The 21463-nt window shown below is 36.7% G+C and overlaps 1 pseudogene; it reads left to right on the top strand.

Annotated features, from left to right (window-relative positions):
* Positions 1-21463, top strand: part of LOC132542120 (probable dimethyladenosine transferase) — a 55172-nt pseudogene that overhangs the window by 11611 nt on the left and 22098 nt on the right.

Genomic DNA, 21463 nt, shown 5'->3' with positions numbered 1-21463 from the left:
CGCTGCTGCTCCGGATTCTGAGGGCAATAGCAATGGAGACTCACAGTTGCACTTGGTGTGTCTCAGGGGAGTCTTCTCCTCCCTTCAGCTGTCCCCTTGTTTGTGAAACAGACTGGAGGTGGTGTCTCAACTGGCAAACTGCCATACTGTTACTAGCCACTTAATCTCTCCCGAGGCACACGAGACACACGTGTTTGTACTTACCAGTGCTTTGGTGGGTTCCTGAAGTCATTCTAGTCCTGTCTTGTTGCGGTCCCAGGTGGTCTCCTTTGGTATTCCTAGTTGACCTGGGACAGGAGAGGAGAGGAGAGAAACACAGCTGCTGCTGGTCCATAGCCCCGCCTCCGGAAGTCTCAATAAAACTCTTAAATACTGCACCTGCATATACAGAATAAAGGGGAACTTTAAAAAATTGAGCCCACCCCAGAAACCAAGTCTAATTGCAAAGAAGGTTGGAATATTTGGTCCAGAAGTGCTTGGGTGATATAGTTATATAAGTTCTCACTTCTTCTAGCGGTTGCCCTTCTTCTGTAGCCAGTCAACAGCATCAGGTTGAGCCTGAGGTAAAGTTTCGAGACCTCCTTTGAATCTGGAGAGGTGGCAGTCATTGACTATGTGGGTCATAGTCTGTAGCCACAGGGGCAGTTCGGGTCGTCTCTGGCTCCCCAGCGATGGAACATAGCGGTGCACCGGCCATGGCCTGTTCGATAGCGATTGAGGAGGGCCCAGTCATAACAGGCTAGCGATTGAGGAGGGCCCAATCATAACGTGCTAGGTCAAAGCCGGGTTGACGCTTGCAGGGGTCTGTGATGAGGTGTTTGTTCTTTACCTCAGCTGACTGCCAACTCTGTTTCCAAGAGTCTGGAACAGAGAAGTTCAGTGTAGGCATAGGGGACCAGATTGGGTGACGAGACGTCAAGCGTTGAACAGGGTGGGCGAAGATATCCGCGTATATTGGCAGGTCCGGTCGAGCGTAGACGTGGGAAATGAACTTAGATGATGCCGCATCCCGACAAATATCTGGCGGGGCGATGTTGCTAAGAACTGGCAGCCATGGAACCGGGGTGGAACGGATGGTTCCAGAAATTATCCTCATGGAGGAATATAATTTGGAATCGACCAAGTGGACATGGGGGCTACGGAACCATACTGGGGCACAGTATTCTGCAGTGGAATAGCATAATGCCAGAGATGATGATTGTAGTGTGGAAGCGCTCGCACCCCATGAGGAGCTGGCCAGTCTTGCAATGATGTTATTCCTCGCGCCCACCTTTTCTGCAGTTTTTATGAGATGTTCGTGAAATGACAGGGTGCGATCGAGAGTAACGCCAAGATAGACTGGCTGGGCTTCATGCCGGATTCTCGTATCGTCAAGCTGCACATTAAGCTCACGCAAGGCCGAGGCATGGTGTAGATGGAAAACAGTTCTCACTACTAACATTTATCACATGTAGATCTGTGACTTTCCTGGTATTTATATAGAAGTGGACAAAATTTTGGAATTACACTTTCATACACGTATATCCACACATACTGCACTTTATCCAAATATTCTATCATACATAAATTCATGTGTATCAAATAATCTTCAAAAGGATTTCATTAACTGACTGACCAAAGATATTTACATTTTCCCATTATTACTTCTTTATAATTTGATATTTAATTTATTACCAACAATTCCCCACTGCAAATTATGTGATGAACATGTTTTTGATAACAAACTGTCAATACCAATTATTATTTTCTAAAGATACACTCTTCATAAGGGATTTCCATATTAAAATGTTACAGATAATTTTTATGATTCTTGTTCTGTATTAGTTATCTGGCCTGCATATACTATCTGTAATCTTACACAAATTTATCTGTTGTGAGATATACATTTTCATTGTAATTTGGAACACCTGGGGCAGTAGCATATTTATTTATTTATTTATTTTTCATTGTATCAGTTAAAATGTATACTGGCCCTCACACTTGTCAGGCAGTCCCTATATCCAGTAAGGTTTCTCTTCATGTTTCTATAATAGGCATTATATTTACACTCCAAATAGATTGTCAACTGACTGTATTTGGCACTTTAAAATTGTAACCCCATATTGCTCAATATCATTGAGGCAAATATTTATGTATTCCCTCTACTTGTTATGTCATTATATAAATAAAATTGATATTTACTGATTTTTAAAATGCATACTGCTCATATTCAAATATACATCACTTATTACAATGTTTTGTTTTTGCCTTATTTGTGATTAATTCTAGCTTCCAAGACAGTAAGATTATAGGATATAGTTCCAAACTGCACCTGCCACCATATAGGTTCTGGGTACTCACTTTCCTACCTCCCATATATTACTACCATACCCTCACAGTCTTAGAAACAGTTTGTTGGCTTTTGTTTCTTTGTTTGTTTTTAAATACTCATGTGTATTAGTTCTCTAGACCTTGCATATGAGTGAAACCATGTGGTAACTCTTTCATCTCTTAATTTATTTCACTGAGCATAATCACTGCCAGACACAATATTTTCTTTTTATACTGCAGAGTAGTATTTTTTTTTCTTTCTTTCTTTTCTTCTTCTTCTTCTTTTTTTTTTTTTTTTTGCAGAGTAGTATTCTATGGCATATATATCCCACAACTTCTTTAGCCAGTCATCTATAGATAGGCATTTAGGCTGCTTTCCCTCTTTGGCCATTGTGAATAATGCAACTATGAACATAGAGGTGCATGTGTCCCTTCGAATTAGCATTTACCTGTCCTTTGAATAAATGCCTAAGAGTGGTATTGCCAGAACATAAGGTAATTCCATTTTTATTTGTTTAAGGGCTCTCCATAAAGTCTTCCAATGAGTCTGCACCAGGTCATATTCCCACTGGCAATGTAGCAGAGTCCCCTTTTATCCACAATCTTGCCAATGCCTATTATTTCCTGTTATGTTGATATAGAACATTATCACAGGTGTGAGATAGAATCTCAGTGTAGTCTTTAAATTTGCATTTCTCTAATGATCAGTGAAATGGAGTTTTTCTTCAGATGTTGTGGACCATGTATATCTCTTCTTTAGAAAACTGTCTGTTTAGACCTTTGGCTCTTTTTTTTTTCTTTTTCTTTTTTTCTTTTTCAATTATTATGAAACATTTGTTGTTGAGCTGTACCAATTCTTTATAAATATTTCAGTTGCTTGGTGCATGTGTGATGGAAAAATGTCTTCTCTCACTTACTGGGTTGCTTGGTTATCCTTGTGTAGTCTGCTTTTGATGTGTTGAAGCTTGATATAATCTCATTTATTTACTCTAGTTTTTATTTCCCATGCCCATAGGATTGAGTCTCTAAATACATCTTTAATGTGAAAATCCTGCAATTTTTATTGGTATTTTCATCTCTGAATTTTAGAGTTTTCTGGTCGAATATACAAGTGTTTGATCCATTTTAATTTGATTTTGATATGTGGTTTTAATTGGTGGTCTAATTTCGTTTTTCTACCTGTGTCCTTCCAGTAGGTGGCACTGTGGCTATGGTATTAGGTTTCTCTGTTCATTCCATTTATCCTGGTGGGGGAGGGAAAGGGGAAATTCTATCATGTGTCACTGAGCAAGTTTAGTGTCTGTAATGTCAGCATAGGATTCCATTAATGTGTTTCCAACCTCTGGGGAGGAACAGGATGGGAGTTCATCTAAACACCAGAGATACATTACTTTTCTTAATATAAGAACAAAAGAGTTACAATAATTGCTTTATTAATGCTATAAAAGAAAGATTAGTTCATAACTAATGAATTATTTTCAAGCATTATGAATTCTTTTTCACCTTGTCTTTTTTTTTCCTTGAATGGGATAAAACATGTATATTTAATATATGCCTTCATATAGTCAGAGTTCACAGGGAACATAATTGAACAATTTCTTGAAGAAAAGGTTGTGAATATAAGCCCAATTGCATTCTAAAATACTACAAATTATCAATAATTATCAAATCTTATTAGAATAAACCCAATTTTTCTGTTAAAAAATCTATAGTTTGACTACTACTGATATGAAATTTTTTTTTCCAAATCATTTTATTGACAATATTTATAGGACTGTTGTTGACACTGGGGTACCTCACATTTCCTTGTAGTAAATGTCTCCACGCCTCTACCAACATTTTTGCAAGATGTTCAGCATTATCCTTATGTTCTCTCCACAGCTTCCACTCCCTAGGGTCCTTGCTACAGTAACACTGTGCCCTATCCAGTTTTCACCTTGTGTTTTCCTTTTCATTTTTCTTTTTTAGTTTCCACCTATGAGTTGTATCAGCTGGTATTTGTCATATTTCTGGTTTATCTCACTTTTTAAAAAAATATCTCATTTATTAAATGGCAGAAATGGAATTGGTTACTACAGATTTTTCCAACTCTAAAGTTTGTACTTTATATGTTTGTTTTTTATTTCATATTTATTTATATATTATTTAATAGTTATTTAAAAGATTATAAAATAATAAAGGTATAATTCCATACCACTACCATAACACCCTTCAATGATAACCATCATAGTTCTCCCAAAGTCATAAATATGTATTGATTATATATATATATATATATATATAATTTTTTTAAGTTCATGTGTTTGAATCCTCTATATTCCACACAGGAGTGAAATCATCATCCCATTGTCCTTCACTTCATTATTTACTTTACTAAGCATAATCACTCTGGCTTATCTCACCAAACAAGAGACTTCACAGTATGCCCTCATGTGGGATTAAAGAAAATAATTTATCAAAATATTTTAATAATTCTAATTAAATCACATTTTATGACAATCTAACTTATTAATTGAAATAATTCTACAACAGATAGGAAATAGTAATTTTAAATATGCTCTCACCTAGGCTGCTGTATTTTTTTAATGTAACAATATATGAATGTGTACTTGCCCATCTTGCAAAGATTTTATTTACATAATTGTATTCCCAACACCTCACTAATTGCATGCTATGGCTCAGATATTCACAGATGCAATAAGGACATGTGTTAGGAATAGGTGGGTCTAACAGTCAAGAAATGGTGGGGCAGTACCTCAGGTATTTCTCCATCTCTCTGTCTTACTCTCTATTTTCTCTCTGTCTTATCCTTTATCAAAAGGAGTTTCCTTGATTTTCTTCAAAACTGTGAAAGCCAGGTCTCCCTTTAATGCAATCTTCCCTAAATGTTTACAGCAGGTCTGCCCTAGGTATGTCACTTTGGCTTGTGGATTATTTCAAACTGAGGTCAATTGAGACACTGATCATTCATAAGAAATACTTACTGCTCACACATCTACTGAGAAAGATAAACATTATGGAGACTACACATAATCAGCACGTTTACTAAATATATTTATTTTCCTATTAGAGAAATGTACCTATATGCAAAGCAAGCATTTCATTACGGAACAGCCGACCTTCATCATATAAACCACCCACTCCTTCTCACATTAATCTCCCACGTCTGCTAGAAGCCTGGGTTTGTTTCTCATTCCTTAGCTCAGGATAGATACCCTCGTCTGCCTTAGTCCTTGGAATCCACATCTATTTAGACTGCTCATGTATATCTAATTCAATATGTTTGTTTTCTCTTACTAATCAACTTGATATTAATTTGATTACTTGACCAGCCCAAAATTAGTCTTGAGGAGAACAAAAACAAAAAAAACTTTCTCTTTTCATTGTTTGGTAAGTGAAAATAAGTAATATCCAAAAGTCTCTAAAAGAAAGCTGAAGTAGCTTAATCACATTAATTTATGAAGTGCTGATATTTTGAATCAAATAGAGAAACAACTGAAATTTTAACTTGTCCACTGTTAGGAGATATATTCATCAAAGGGTAAAAGTATCCAAATATGCAAGCATGCCTGGTTGCTTTAACGGGATAAGTATAATGCACTCGGGACTAGGTGGTAGCGCACCTGGTTAAGCACTCATATTATAGTGCACAAGGACCTAGGTTCAAGCCCCTGGTCCCCACCTGCAGGGGGAAAGCTTCACAAGTGGTGAAGCAGGGCTGCAGTTGTGTCTCTGTCTCTCTTCCTCTCTATCTCCCCCACCCCTCTCCATTTCTGTCTCTATCCAATAATAAATAAGTAAAATATAATGCACTCTATAAATAGAAATAAACTAGGGAGTGATTAGACAAACCACATAACAACAAATCACAAATAATAAATTGTGGTTTACTAATTTCTAGATATAAGAATTTACATTAAAATTGCTACTGGAAATTGCCAGAAAAATCCTAAAAATTGTTAAAGATTAAGTGACCCAAATGAATGTGTTGCTCTCAATGCTGAATTAATAAAAAAGAAAAAAAACATTATAAACTATTAAGTTTTGATTACAGAATGAATAACTCACATTTTGAAATTTTAAAAACTGTATATTTCTAATATTAATATTTTAAATTATAACATTCATAAATCATGTTTCAGCCAAAGGAATCGACATTACATATTCTTGTTAAACTCTTGAAATATTTCTATTAAGCTCTTAAGCCTTTCTTATAATTTGTTAAAATCATAATGAGTACATTTCCTAAATTTGTTAAATCAGTCATTTAGTAAAATATTCATCAGTAATATTGGCAGAATTACTATGTAGTAAAATGATGTGCAGAGATGCAATTCAGTGAATTTATTTTCAGCCAAGTGCTTGATTTCATGGATGAATGGGGAAGATTGTGGATTCTCATGGATTGCTTTTCCATGAGGATCCAGATTATATCAATGATATAGTGCAAACACATGCCATCTCAGATATTTTCTTAGATTAGAAGGTATTTTCTCTGTGTTGTTAAAAGAACCATGAGCTAAAAATGCTATGTTCCTACATGAGATTGCTAAAGGAGTTGGAATAAATTCATGATATAAATTGTGCTTTGGAAAACATTGTTCCCAGGAGTAGAACAGACTTATTCTTGCTTTCCCCAGTCAACTAGGAAAAGTAACAGAAATCACCTGAAAACTCAAGAAAATACGGCGAGGATTTCTTCAAAAGCCACAGGTGAGCAGACACGTATGGCTCCCGGACAGAAAAGGGATAAGGGAGAGATTGACCAGATTAAAAGGCTGTACTCAGGGATGGAAGGTGCTAAACTGGGAGCTAAGCTAAGGCACATCACTTCTAACTCTGAATTCAAGATAAACTGAGTATTTGGAGTATTACACCAAAGTAAAAGACTCTGGGGTGGGTAGGTGGGTGGGGAGAATACAGGTCCATGAAAAATGATGAATGAAATAGTAGGGGTTGTATTATTAAATGGGAATCTGGGGAATGTTATGCATGTAAAAAAAAAAAGAAGTAGAAACACAAAGCAGAAATTGACTGAGTTTGGAGTATGGCACCAAAGTAAGAAAACAGAAGTACACTAGAGTTTGCAGTGAGTACCTCCCTAATACTTCCTCTTTTCCAAGCTTTGGGTCCATGATTGCTCAACAATTTGTTTGGCTTTGTATGTTAACTCTCTTTTCAGTCACCAGGTTCCAGGTGTCATCAGGATGCCAGCCAGACTTCCCTGGATTGAAGACCCCACCAATATGTCCTGGAGCTCAGCTTCCCCAGAGACCCACCCTACTAGGGAAAGAGAGAGGCAGACTGGGAGTATGGACCGACCAGTCAACGCCCATGTTCAGCGGGGAAGCAATTACAGAAGCCAGACCTTCTACCTTCTGCAACCCACAATGACCCTGGGTCCATGCTCCCAGAGGGATAGAGAATGGGAAAGCTATCGGGGGAGGGGGTGGGATATGGAGATTGGGCGGTGGGAATTGTGTGGAGTTGTACCCCTCCTACCCTATGGTTTTGTTAATTAATCCTTTCTTAAATAAATAAATAAATAAATAAATAAATAAATAAATAAAATAATAATAAAAAAAAAAGGAATCTTCCATAAACTTGAGGCTAGGTTGAGTGCCCATGTCAACAACAACACCTCACTTAATACACTGTTAAAGGATTTGAATAAATGTAGGTAATTATTAAAAAAAAAAAAATTTTAAAAAAGAAAAAGCAGAGCCAGGGAGGTCGTGCAAAAAAAAAAAAAAAAAAAAACAAGATAAACTGAAAGAAAACATAGAGGGGGGGAGAATGGAAGGAAGGGAGAGAGGGAGAGGGAGAGGAAGGGAGGAAAGAAATAAAGAAAGAAAGAAAGAAAGAAAGAAAGAAAGGAAGGAAGGAAGGAAGGAAGGAAGGAAGGAAGGAAGGAAGAGAAAATCACTTAAGCTACAGGTGAGTACCGACACCTCTGGCTTGTGGACAGAAAAGGAATGAGGGAACCATTCCCAGGACTTAAAACCAGTGCTCAGGGACAGTTGGCACCAAATTAGGAGATTGGCTGGTGAGCTGCGCCACTTCCAGGTCTTAGTTTAAGCAACAAAGAACTCTTAAAAAGAAAATATCACCTAAAATCTCACCAATTTACAACCGTGGCTTCTTGAGTTTCCACAGAAGCTGGGACAACACCAGGGAGACCTTATATTGACATTAGCGACACTGACTCCTGGCCTGGTAACTCATGTTAAGTGAGATGCCAACTTGCAGATACTACCATGATGCCAACCTGACTTCCCCGGACAGAGGACCTCTTCAATGTGCCCTGCAACTCTACCTCTCCAGAGTGCTGCCCCACTAGGGAAAGACAGGGACAGGCTGGGAGTATGTATCTGCCTGTCAATGCCCGTGTTCAGTGTAGAGGCAATTACAGAAGCCAGACCTTCCACCTTCTACACCCCACAATGATCTTGGGTCCATCCTCCCTGAGGGATAAAGAATAGGGGAGCTATCAAGAGAGGGGATTGGATATGGAGCTCTGGAGGTGGGTACTGTGTGGAAATGTACTCCTCTTATCCTATAGTCTTATCAATATTTCCATTTTATAAATAATAAATAAAGTTTAAAAAGAAATGTGAAAAATAAACATTTTAAATCTACAACCCAAATTATAAAATAACACAATGTCATGTAGAAAGAATCACAGTTGATATAAATAAATTAATAATAATACCAGATTTGTTTATTATAGTACCAAAGATTATTATAGTACCTGTCACATAACATGTGACAAAAATTATATACATCATAAATATTCTAAATAAAGCTAACAATTGCATAGATAGAGAATAAACTCATTCTGTTAAAATAGTCAGGTAGAGAGGAAACATATGAGCTCAAGTGAATTCTAACAGGATTCTGGTTAAGTGCACACATTACAGTGCACAAGGACCCAGGTTCAAGGCCCTGGTTCCCACCTGCAGGGGCCAATGCTTCACAAGTGGTGAAACAGTGCCACAGGTGTTTCTCTGTCTCTTTCCTTCTCTGTCTCCTCCTCTCCTCTCAATTTCTCTGTCTTTATTCAATAATAAATAAAATATTTTAAAAACAGCACTTATTTGGCGTTGATACTGGATAGAGGTGTGCATTTGTAGATTCACTGAGAAATGGCAGGTTTCCTGGGCATCTCATGGAGAGAAGCCTATACCTAAGTGACACCGTAAACATATGCCTTTTTTCTTATGCCATTTGTGGAATATCTGAGCTAGTACTCACTTTTTATAAGAGTTAGTCACAGAAGATAATCTGTAACATATCTGTGAATGTGCAAACATGAAATAATGTTTCACATTATTTTATAATCCAAGATACTCCCAACTTGGAGCAACCAAGTTTCATATTATATATAACACATATAATATTTTATCTTATGCATATGACATTTATATCATATATAAATATATATATATATATATCATTTTCTTATTGATGCCTAGCAAGGAATGACATACAGTAGTGCTCAGAAAGTTTTTGCTGAATGAATTAATGCTGAATCTTCACTTCCTCTTGGCAATCAATATTTTAATTACATTGGTGGTGGTTATGGTTAATTCATGAAGCATTAATGGGAAGAAGCACATTCCACAGGAAGAAAATATAGAACTGAATGCAAAAAATAGCATTATGGATCCCATTAGGTAAATATATATCTCTCTTGTCTTCTGCTTATCTAGTATCATCTGAATCCCATATGGAATTAAACTGTAGGCTTTGCACCTCCTATTATTTCACTATATTTACTTTACAGCCATATTTTTTAATATTTGAGAGACAAAATGTTGTCACACATTGATTCCAAACTTTTTTTTATTATTTTTATCTATTTATTGGATAGAGACATACAGATATAGAGGGAGAAGAGAATGATAGAGGAGAGAGAAAGACACCGATAGCACTGTTTCACCATTTGCAAAACCTCTACTCTGCAGGTGTGCCACCACCCAGCCCAATCCCCACCTTTACTAATCCCAATATTTCTCTCAACCTATATTTGCTAAGAAGGTACTATTGTGGCAAGTATACTGTTATGTATTAAAGAAGTGTACAGTTCTCAGTGTGCTCAAATTTTCTGCAGGGAAATATAAGTAAACAGAAAAATATTGTTTTGTTTTTGAGAAATAGAACAAGAACTCCAAAGTCACAGGTGTGATTTCAGCATTGGGTATTATTCTTATTAATTATTATTTATGGGAGAAAGAAGCCAAAGCACACTGACCCCTTTGCCATTAACAATGTTCTATATGCTTTTATATTTTTCTTGGTGCCTAGCCAGGTACAAGGTATTACATACAGAAGACATATGCCCTACTGCCCATTGGATCTTGAAGAAGTAATCGCACCAAAATGTCAACTCAGGTCTTAGGTTACTAAAATGGTGCTGGATTCCATGCAGAAGAGGAGTCATTTTCCTTCTGTGTTTGCCCTGCACTCTTATTACCTGGCCTTAGAGTTATATTCCTTTGCCTATAGTTATACAAAAGTACTTTTGTATAAAACAGTTTCCATAGTTTCTCACTCTATAATTCTTACCTCAGATTTTATTCACTCTTTAATTTTCTTTTTAAAGTGATATATTTTACTTGAATAGATTATTATGAAAGATATTATAAAGCTCAAATCTGAAAAGCAAACAAAAGGCTGTACCAAAATTTTGTCACTCTAATCCTATTCCTACAATTCCAAAACATCATGAAATGCAAAGTACAAGCATCAAGAGAGAGGAAGGTGTCAGTACAGCATCTCTACCTGATCATCCATCAAAACTTGTTAAAGCTCTGGTTGAAATCATATTGAAATTCATTTTTTCATCACAATAGATACTAGAGGTAGATCCCCTACTCTTAGCCTATCAGATCCTTGTGCCTTACCAGATTTGAAGCATGCACATGTTTGCCATTACCTATAATGAGGTCCCAGCTACACATTATGCCTGAACCCCGGGTATAGCAATCCAGGGACTGTTCAACACTTGTGACCCTGAACTTTAAGTATATACCCAGATCCAAACAGAATCCCAGAGCCAAGTTCTCAGGAATCATCAAACATAATGAGAAGATATAGGAAACAACATTCACTATTAAACCAAGAGAGTGACATGAAGGGAACCTCAAATTCAACAGAATAATTCTCTCCCCACCAAATATCAAAATGATAGTTCCAAGGATGCTCACTACAATGAGAATTTCAGTGAAAGAAAACTTCAGAAAATTCATAGAAATTATTAAAGTAAGTATGAGAAAATTCATAACAGAAATCACATAAAGTAAAATAGCGGAACTAAAAAAATGTGTGTACATAGGAGAGGAACACACTAGAAGAAGAAAGATCAGTTTAAATTATCAAAGTGGTATCTGGGAGATAGGGTAGAGGAAGCCACCAATAAAACATATTAAAAAAAAAAACTTTTGAGTAGAAATGCAGGTTAATAAAGGATATGTGTGTTGCCAAGATAAAAGGAACCCAGTGGACTTTGGTGGCCGGATAGAGTGCTGTTATGGTGGATGTAGAGAAGTAACACATTTTGAAGAGGTGTGAAATTATATATATTTCTTTTGGTTTCTACTTTATTGTGGCTATTTATAATGACATATTTTGGTATTATAGTGCAGTTTTTAAACTTTATTTTATTGGTGGATTAATAGGTTACAATAAATACAATTCTGGGTATATGTGTTAAATTTCTCAATTTTCTGCAAAACACAATCAGGCCAAGTCCTCCTTCACCATCATGCAGCAGGACTTGAACTTCCACCTCCACCTCACCCCACCCCGAGTCCTTTACTTTGGTGTAATAACCTAAATGCAGTCCAATTTTTTTTCTTTGTTTCCCTTTCTATCAATGAGATCATACCATATTCCTTTCTCTTGTTTGGCTTATCTTACATAAGATGATTCCTTCCAGTTCAGTCCAGTTGAGGTGAAAAGGTGAATTCATTATTTTTAATAGCTAACTAGTATTCCATTGTGTATATATACCACAATTTGCTTAGCAATTCATTTCTTGTTGGGCGACTAGCTAGCTTCTAGGTTTGAGCTATTACAAATTGTGTTGCCACGAACATAGGTATAGACATATCATTTTGAATATGTATGTTTGATTCCTTCCGATATATCCCCAGGAGATGAACTGCCCGGTCATAAGGTAGGTTTACTTCAAGCCTTCTGAGACTTCTCCAGACTGCTCTCCACAAGAATAAGATCAATTTACATTCCCACTAGCAGAGCAGAAGGATTCCTTTGCCCACACAACTTCTCCAGCATTTGTTGCTGCTACCTTTTCTGATGTATGACATTCTCACAGGAATCTCATTGTCTTTAATTGCATTTCTCTGACAATCAGTGACTAGGAACATTTTTTTTTTCATGTTGTTGGCCTTTTAGATCTCGTTGGTGAAGAATATTCTGTTCATATCCTCTCCCCACTTGCAATGGGGTCATTTTTTCCCCCTGAGTTTGGTGAGGTCTTAATATATTTTGGTTATTAGTCCTTTGTTTGATGTATGGCATCAAACAGTAAAGGTTTTCTCCCATCCTATTAGGAGTCTCTTTGTCTGGGTGGTAGTTTCTTTTGCTGTACAGAAGTTTTTCTATTTGATGTGGTTCCATTGGTTTGTTTTTGTTTTAGTCTTCATTACATTTGGATTTGTATCCTTTTAAGATGACCATAAAATTTAATTAGAACAGTGTTTCATCAATATCTTCCCATAAGCATATGGTAGCTTCTGATCCAACATCCAAGTCATTTATTCATTTGGAGTGTACTTTTATGTGTGTGGTGAAATGTAGTGGTCCAGCCTCATTCTTCTGGATGTGTCCACTCAATTTTCCCAACAACATTTATTGAAGAGACTCTTCTTTCTCTATTTAAGAGTTGGGAACTATTCTCAAAAACTAGATGTCCACAATATCGGGGCTTATCTCTGGACTCTCAATTCTGTTCCATTGGTCAGTGTGTCTATTTTTGTTCCAATACCAGGCAGTTTGATGACAATGACCCTGTAGTATAGTTTGAGATATGGGAGTGAGATACCTCCAGTTCTGTTCTTTTTTTTTTTTTTCTTTCAGTATTGCTTTGGCAATTCTAGGTATTTTCTGGTCCCTGATAAACATTTGTAGCTTTTGTTCTATTCAACTAAGTTTGGTGGAAACTTAATGGGATTGCATTAAATTTGTATATGGGTCTGGGTAGAATATAATTTTGATGATATTAATTATTCCAATCCACAAACATGGAATATCTCTCTACCACTTTATCTTTTTCTATATCCTTGAATGGTGACTTATAATTCTCAGTATACAGTATACAAGTCCTTCACTACTTTTGTTAGGCTTATTTCTAGGTATTTTACTAGTTTTGCTGTGATAGTGGAAGGATGGGATTGATTCCTGGATTTCGTCTTCTTACTTAGTTTTTGCATAGAGGAATTCCACAACTTTTGTATGTTAATTTTGTAGCCTGACACTCTACTACATTGCCTGATAATTTCCTGGAGCTTCCTGCTGGATTCTTTAGTTTTTTTTCTATGTATATCATTTTTATCATCTGCAAATTATGGTAGTTTGACTTATTATTATTTTTTTTAATAATTTATTTCTTTATTGGGGAATTAATGTTTTACATTCAACAGTAAATACAATAGTTTGTACATGCATAACATTCCCCAGATTCCCATTTAACAATACAACCTCCACTATGTCATTCATCATCTTTCATGGACCTGTATTCTCCCCACCCACCCACCCACCCCAGAGTCTTTTACTTTGGTGTAATACTCCAATTATATTTTTAAATATACATTTTTATTTATTTTATTTTAATGAGAGAGTAGATACAGAGGGAAAGATACAGAGAGAGAGAGAGAGAGACTAGAACACTGATCAATTCCGGCTTATGGTGGTACTGAGGATTGAACCTGGGACCTCAAAGCCTCAGGCTTGAAAAGCTTTTTCAGAACCATTATGCTATCTCCTCAGCCCAACAGTTTGACTTCTTCACTTCCCTTTAACCCCTTGTTCTTGCTTGATTGCTATGGCAAGAACTTCTAACACTATGTTGAATAATAAGAATTATAGTGGGCAGCCCTTTCTAGTACCTAATGTAAGTGGAAATGCTTTCGGTTTCTCATCATCCATTATTATGTTGACTGTAGGTATGCTGTATTGATATTGGATGACTGGATGTGTATTCCAGTTTCTTAGGGTAAACTCTGAAAATGTCCAATAGTTCTAGTCTATCTTTTATTTAATTTTCTTGTTTCTTTTTTTAAATTTATTTATTCCCTTGCTTTAATGTTGTAGTTATTATTGTCGGTGTTATTGTTGGACAGGAGAGAGAAATAGAGAGAGGAGGGGAAGACAGAGAGAGGGAGAGAAAAATAGACAGACACAAACAGACCTGCTTTGCCTCTCGTGAAGTGACTCCCCTGCAGGTAGGGAGCCAGGTTCTCGAGCCGGGATCCTTATGCTGGTCCTTGTTCTTTAAACCACCTGCGCTTAACCCGCTGTGCTACTTGCCTGACTCCTAATTTTTTTGTTTTTTTATTGACTCCATGACTAAATGATTTGTCAATCTGAAAGAGTGGAGTGTTGAAGTCTCTATTACTGTATTGCTGTTGATGTATTTTTGTGGCCTTTCAGTAAATGTTTGATGTATTTAGTTGGCCCCTCATTGGGTGCCTAGATGTTAATAATTGTTAAATACTCTTTGATGACTGATCTTTTGAGCATTATGTTATACCCATCTCTATCTTTTATTTATTTATTTTAAAGTCTGTTGTGTCAGATATGAGAATATCTGTTTCTGCCCCTTTTTGTAGTCTATTAGCTTGTAAGATGACTTCCTATCCTTTCCACTTTTAGTCTGTGTTTATCCTGTTGAGTTAGGTGAGATTCTTATAGACAACATATGGTTGGGTTGTGTTTTCTGATCCCTCTTCTTACTCTGTGGTTTTTAATGAGTGAATCTAGGCCATTACATTTATTGATATTATGTATTTAAGATATTTTTGTGCCATTATTCTAACCTTTTATGAATGTTCTTATATATGACTTACATATGACTTATTTTTGGTGATGTTCTTATTGTTTATAGGAGACCTTTTAGAACTTCCTGCAGAGCAGGTTTAGTGATGTTAGTGCACAGCTTGATCATGAGAATTGACTTCTTTCTCTTTTAACTAGTTCAGCAGTTCTCAAAAAACCCTTCTTAGGTTTTTTAAAAAATATCTTGTTTTTTTTTTAGTAGAATATAGTACCTAAACAAATGAATGAAAGAGCATGGATGATGAGGAACTATCTCTAATGTTTCTATATTCTGATCTATTTCTTGTTCTTATATTTTTGCCTCATATAATATCTGGGATATCCCCCAAATATCCAAAATTCTACTGCTTCTACATGTTAGTATAGGTTATATGACTTAGATCTTACACTTATGACCTAAGAAGATAAACATTTCTCAATTAAAATTTGCACTTGCATTAATATTCTCCTTTAAGGCAATAGCAGTTGATATGGTTTAACTTTGCTAGAAAGTCTTACCCATCCAATATCAATAGACAGTTTCCTTGATTGATTCCAGAAAGCAAAATTTTCAAGCTCCTTAAGATTTTCCCTTTGAACATGTCTATAGTAAGTTAATACAAATTTTAGAGGTCTTTCTTGGTTATATCAGTTTCACCAAGTTTGTTATTTAAGACAAAGATAAGCTTCCTTGAAATATTTCTAACACTAATTGATATTTATATGATAAATATGATTAAATAAAGAAAAGGAATTGATACCTGACTGATTTACTTCATTTTATTTACCACCAGAGATTTCACTGTGGCTTCGTGTTTACACAATTCCACTAGTTCCAGTGAACTCTTTTTTAAATATAGAGGACAAGAGACAGAGAGAGATGAATGAGAGACAGATATAGGAGAGATACCATAGCTTTGCTCCACTGCTCCTAAACCTTCTTCTCTTTTGTGTGATCTTTCCATGTGGTTGGTAGTAGGGGTGTGTTAAAGAACCCACATCCTTGTGCATAGTCAAGTGTGTGTTCTACCTGGTGAACTAAATTCACCAGGTGGCCTCCTAAATTACTAATTTTAAATATTATATTTTGAAAGGGGTACTGAATGCATTATGTCTAATTCTATAGGAACACAATTAGAATAAATAAGATACAACATAGAGAAAGGGAATTTGGAACACCAAATAAAAAGAGTCTTTATGATATTCAGAATTGTTAAACAAGGTTAAGTGAGTGTGTAACATGATAACTATATAGCAACTTCTGAGTTAGTCATATTGACAGTTGTAAAAGAGGCTCTACATTGGGGGGGTGAGAGAGTTCAATTATATGATCTCTATTTATGATCTCTATTTAACTCATCTATATTTCTATAGCTCTAGGGAAATTGTTTTTTCCTTCTTTGGTTACAAAATGAGACAAAATGGTATGAGAGAAAATATATGATATTAATAAGTCATTATCAATATATCACATTTATTTTAATAAGGAAATTTTTCCAGATTTAATGCAGAGCAATTGGTAATACTCACACCTTTCTCAGAAGTTATTTTTACTTTATACTTTTATTTTTAAAAGATTTATTTACTTAATAGGACACAGAGGAGAAAGGAGATAGGAAAAAGAGACTCAACATTCCTAATCCATGCCCTGCATGTGGGTACTAGGATATAAAACCCAGAGGGGTCGGGTGGTGGCACACCTGGTTGAGCACACATGTTACAATGTGTAAGGACCTGGGTTCGAGCCCTTGGTCCCCACATGCTGGGAGGAAGCTTCACAAGTGGTGAAGCACTGCTTCAGGCATATCTCTGTCTCTCTTCCTCTCTATCTCCCCCTTCCCTCTGGCTGTTTCTAGCCGATAAATAAAAATAAATAAAGATAATAACCCAGGTCCTTACTCATGGCAATATGTAACTTCAACCAGTTGTACCACTGACAAGCCCTATTTGTAAAATAGTTTTTAAAAATTTGTTATTAATAGTTTGTCACAGGACTGTAAGATTACAATGTATACTTCCACACCATGCCCACTATCAAAGTTCTGTATCCTTACCCTCCTACATCCCAGAGATAACCACCATAGTTCTCACAGTCTTACAGTTTTCTTGCTTCACTAAGCCCTATTTTTGCTTTATTTATATATATTTTTTCATCTAAGTAAAACTTATTTTAAAATTGGCTTTTGGACTGTACAGTAAAGGAAGTATGATTTCATGACTATGATGGACAGTGAATACTAAACAATAAAGAGGAGATGTGTCTAAAAAAAATCTCTGTCAAATCTACCTAAAAAATGGGTGGATTATTTTAGTATTGCTACAAGGGTCTTTAATATATGCTTTCTTTTTTCACATATGCCAGCTGTATTAACAGTTTTGAAATAATGCGATGGTAATTCAGTTTACCAACAAGGTTTTAAAGATGAGATAGATCTAAGAGTCCACTCTGATTCCGATTTCTTCCCCAAAATAATTCACAAATTCAGAAAGGCAAAGAATAAGGAAGGACGAAGTGTATGACAAGATAAAAAAACAAATACATAAAAAAGAAAAAGAAAAAAGAGACAAGTGAGAGAAAAGGGAAAAGATAAGAAAAAGAGCTGTAATTAAAGAACAGTGAAAGGAAAATGTTTTTTTATTACTTTATTTTTAATTTAATTTAATTGTTTTAATTAGCTAGGAGGAGGAGGGTCGGGAGAGTCTGTAGAGGAGGTAGGAGTAAGGAGACAAGTTCCTCCCATAATAGATAGGATGCCCACTACCCTAGCAATGAAAGATGCCCTAAGAGTTAATTCTGATCAACCTAAAGGGGGGGAAGATATATGCCTTTATATAATACTAATAATAAAATAGAGCAGGGTAAAAAAAAAAATCCTGTCCCAGATTACCTCAAACCTCGTGATCAGAGGCAGCTGATTGTTAAGAATGAGAAAAAAAAAAAACAACCTCAGGACTAGACAAGGATAGCTGAAATAGACAATTATTCAAAGCTACTATCCACTGAATATTCTAGGGGTGACTAAAGGAGGAAGGGAAGTTGAGCAGAGACACTCGCAGTGAGAGTCCACACTGAGTCAGAATTCTTCCCCAAAATAATTCCCAAATGTGAATCAGTGAATTCAAAAAAGCACACTGTTTGGTGGTGTGGGGGCTGGGGCCTGTGGCTTTGGAAGCTGTAGGATTAAGGAAGAAAGGATGACATGAATGAGAAAAATAAAGAAAAAAAAGAGAGAGAAAAAAGAAAAAGATAAGAAAAAAGAACAGTCATAAAAGAGCGGTGAAAGAGTTTTTATTTATTTATTTATTTTATTATTTAATTAGCTATGTGGGGTGAGGTGGGGGGGGTTGGGTACTTAGAAAGAAAAAAAGCCAGAGGTTTCAGAAGGGTATAGACTTAGAATGAATGATACTCCCTGGTGGGACAGGAATTTGGTAAAGACAGAAGCTCAGCAGGGGAGCCTGCTAGGAGCTGGTCCCCAAGGACTGGTTATGGGGGGGGGGGTGTGCTTAATAAATTAACGGAAAAAATTTTTTCCCTTTTTTTCCTACTCTATTTCTTAATCCAAATTAAGTTATAGTCACCTCCTTGGTGTTACCACTAGGACCCCTTATTGACTGGCCTACACGTGAAGTTTCTGGACACAGTCTAAGTGAAGCATGTTGAGGTGGCCATCTTTGCATTGATTAGGTTGTGATCGGCAGATGCAATATTATTTTATATGGATTGGGAGAGGCATACGGGAAAGTGGGCCCTATCCAAAGGTTTAAGAACTGGGGGAAGTAGAGGCTCTATAGTGGAGATGTGAGATTCCTGCTGTCTTAGGGTTCAAAAAGGCAATCGATAGTTAATGTTATCATCACATTATTTGGTAATTGGGTTGACTTTGAAAAGTCCTTTTGTTAGGGTTTGCTGTACAGTACCCAGTATCTTGCATATAGCTGTGCTATTGGTTGCTTCTGATCTACTTGGTCTAGGCTTTTGAGAGAGTCCGCACATCAAATACACATCCTATGTATTAAAAAGACTCAGTCTGTGTTTTAAAAACTTCGATACATACAATTAATTTTCCCCCTCTCATGTTAATTATCTAGTGATTTATATGACTGCACTTTACTAGGAGTGTACGTAAACACCATTCCCACAACCAAAAGACAGTGACCCATCCCTCCCACCCACTCCCACCCCCCACTGTCCCAGGAAGCTGCATGTCTACCCCTCACCACAGGGTTTTTACTTTGGTGCCCTACTTACAAACCCTTCAGCTTTATTACTCAGGTGAGACATTTCCTTACATAGTATTCTCTAATTACACCCCAAGTGGTTCACTTTCTAACAAAGACTCAAAACCTAGATATACACCAGTTTCTGTGAGAGAGAAATGTTCACACGTATCCATAAACTACTGCAAAATATATACCTGAAAGCAGAAGTACACTAGAGTTTGCAGCGAGTAACCCCCAAACACTTCCTCTCCACTATTCCAAGCTGTGGGTCCATGATTGCTCAACAATTTGTTTGGCCTTGTATGTTAACTCACTTTTCAGTCACCAGGTTCCAGATGCCATTAGGATGCCGGCCAGGCTTCCCTGGACTGAAGACCCCACCAATGTGCCCTGGAGCTCTGCTTCCCCTGAGACCCACCCTACTAGGGAAAGAGAGAGGCAGACTGGTAGTATGGACCGACCAGTCAATGTCCATGTTCAGCAGGGAAGCAATTACAGCAGCCAGACCTTCCACCTTCTGCAACCCACAACGACCCTGGGTCCTTGCTCCCAGAAGGATAGAGAATGGGAAAGCTATCAGGGAGGGGATGGGATATGGAGATTGGGTGGTGGGAATTGTGTGGAGTTGTACCCCTCCTGCCCTATGGATTTGTTAATTTGTCCTTTCTTAAATAAAAATTAAATTTAAAAAAAGAAAGGGATAGAGAGAAACACCAGCAGCACCTCTTCCCCACTTGTAATGTCTGCCTCCTGCAAGTGGGTCCAGGGGCTTGAACCCGGGTCCTTGCACACTGTAATGTGGGCACTCAACCAGGTGTGCCACCATTTGGCTCCAAGACAAAGACTTCTCTATGCAGAATAGAATTGCATTTAACAGTTAGTGAACAGAAATAAGAAATAAGCCCTAACCAGAAATATTCTAGAATTGCAAAGATCTGTTGGACCTTATTCCCACCAATGAAGAAGTGGGGGGTGGGGGGAGGACCAGGTAGTTGTAAATTTTAACTCCAGATCACAGGAGTAATAATAACCAGTCATATGATCAAGGTGAATATTCATTAACCACAAGGAAGCCACAGAGCTCCTTGTTGTTGATGGATCTTCACTTGCTTGGTGAATTGTTGCACAGTTCTGGGCATGTAAACTCTTTTCTGAATCACTGACTGAATTGCCTGTTGTTGATACTTTTTCTATACTAATCTGTTTCTTTTTTTTTCTTTCAGGTATTCTGTTGGTATGACCTAAATGATTTACATATAAAGAGAGAAGACAGACCTAGGTGCCAGATTAAGCAAGTTTTTCTACATCCATTATACTTACAAGTGGTATCTTGATTATCAAATTATCATTTTCTTATAAACAAAACAAAGATGATTTTACTCATACATATGTTTTTTTCTATGTGCCCCACCTTCACCTCCAAGTGACAGAATGCACAAACCCAGAAAACAATAAGTTCTTGTACCTTATTAGGAAAGAATCTGAAAATGTACACTAAGTATATGCTTCTGATAAAAATGAAAATTAAGGGAGTCGGGCAGGCATAATGCAGAGGGTTAACCACAGGTGGCACAAAGCACAAGGACCTGTGGAAGCATCCTGGATCAAGCCCCCAGCTTCCCACCTACAGGGGAGTTGCTTCCCAGGCAGTGAAGCAGGTCTGGAGGTGTCTTTCTTTCTCTCTCCCTCTTTGTCTTCCCTCCTCTCTCCATTTCTCTCTGTCCTATGCAACATCAATGACAGCAATAACAACAACAATGATAACAAGGGCAACAAAAGGGAAAATAAATAAATATTTAAAAATTTTAAAAGTATTTAAAAAAATGAAAATTAAAAGTAAAAGAAAGAAACATTTTTTAGTGTTTATTCT

Source organism: Erinaceus europaeus, chromosome 12 (assembly GCF_950295315.1).
Source record: "Erinaceus europaeus chromosome 12, mEriEur2.1, whole genome shotgun sequence".
Taxonomy (NCBI): domain Eukaryota; kingdom Metazoa; phylum Chordata; class Mammalia; order Eulipotyphla; family Erinaceidae; genus Erinaceus; species Erinaceus europaeus.
The sequence above is the reverse complement of the archived record's forward strand: the minus strand, read 5'-3'. Positions and strand labels throughout refer to the sequence as shown.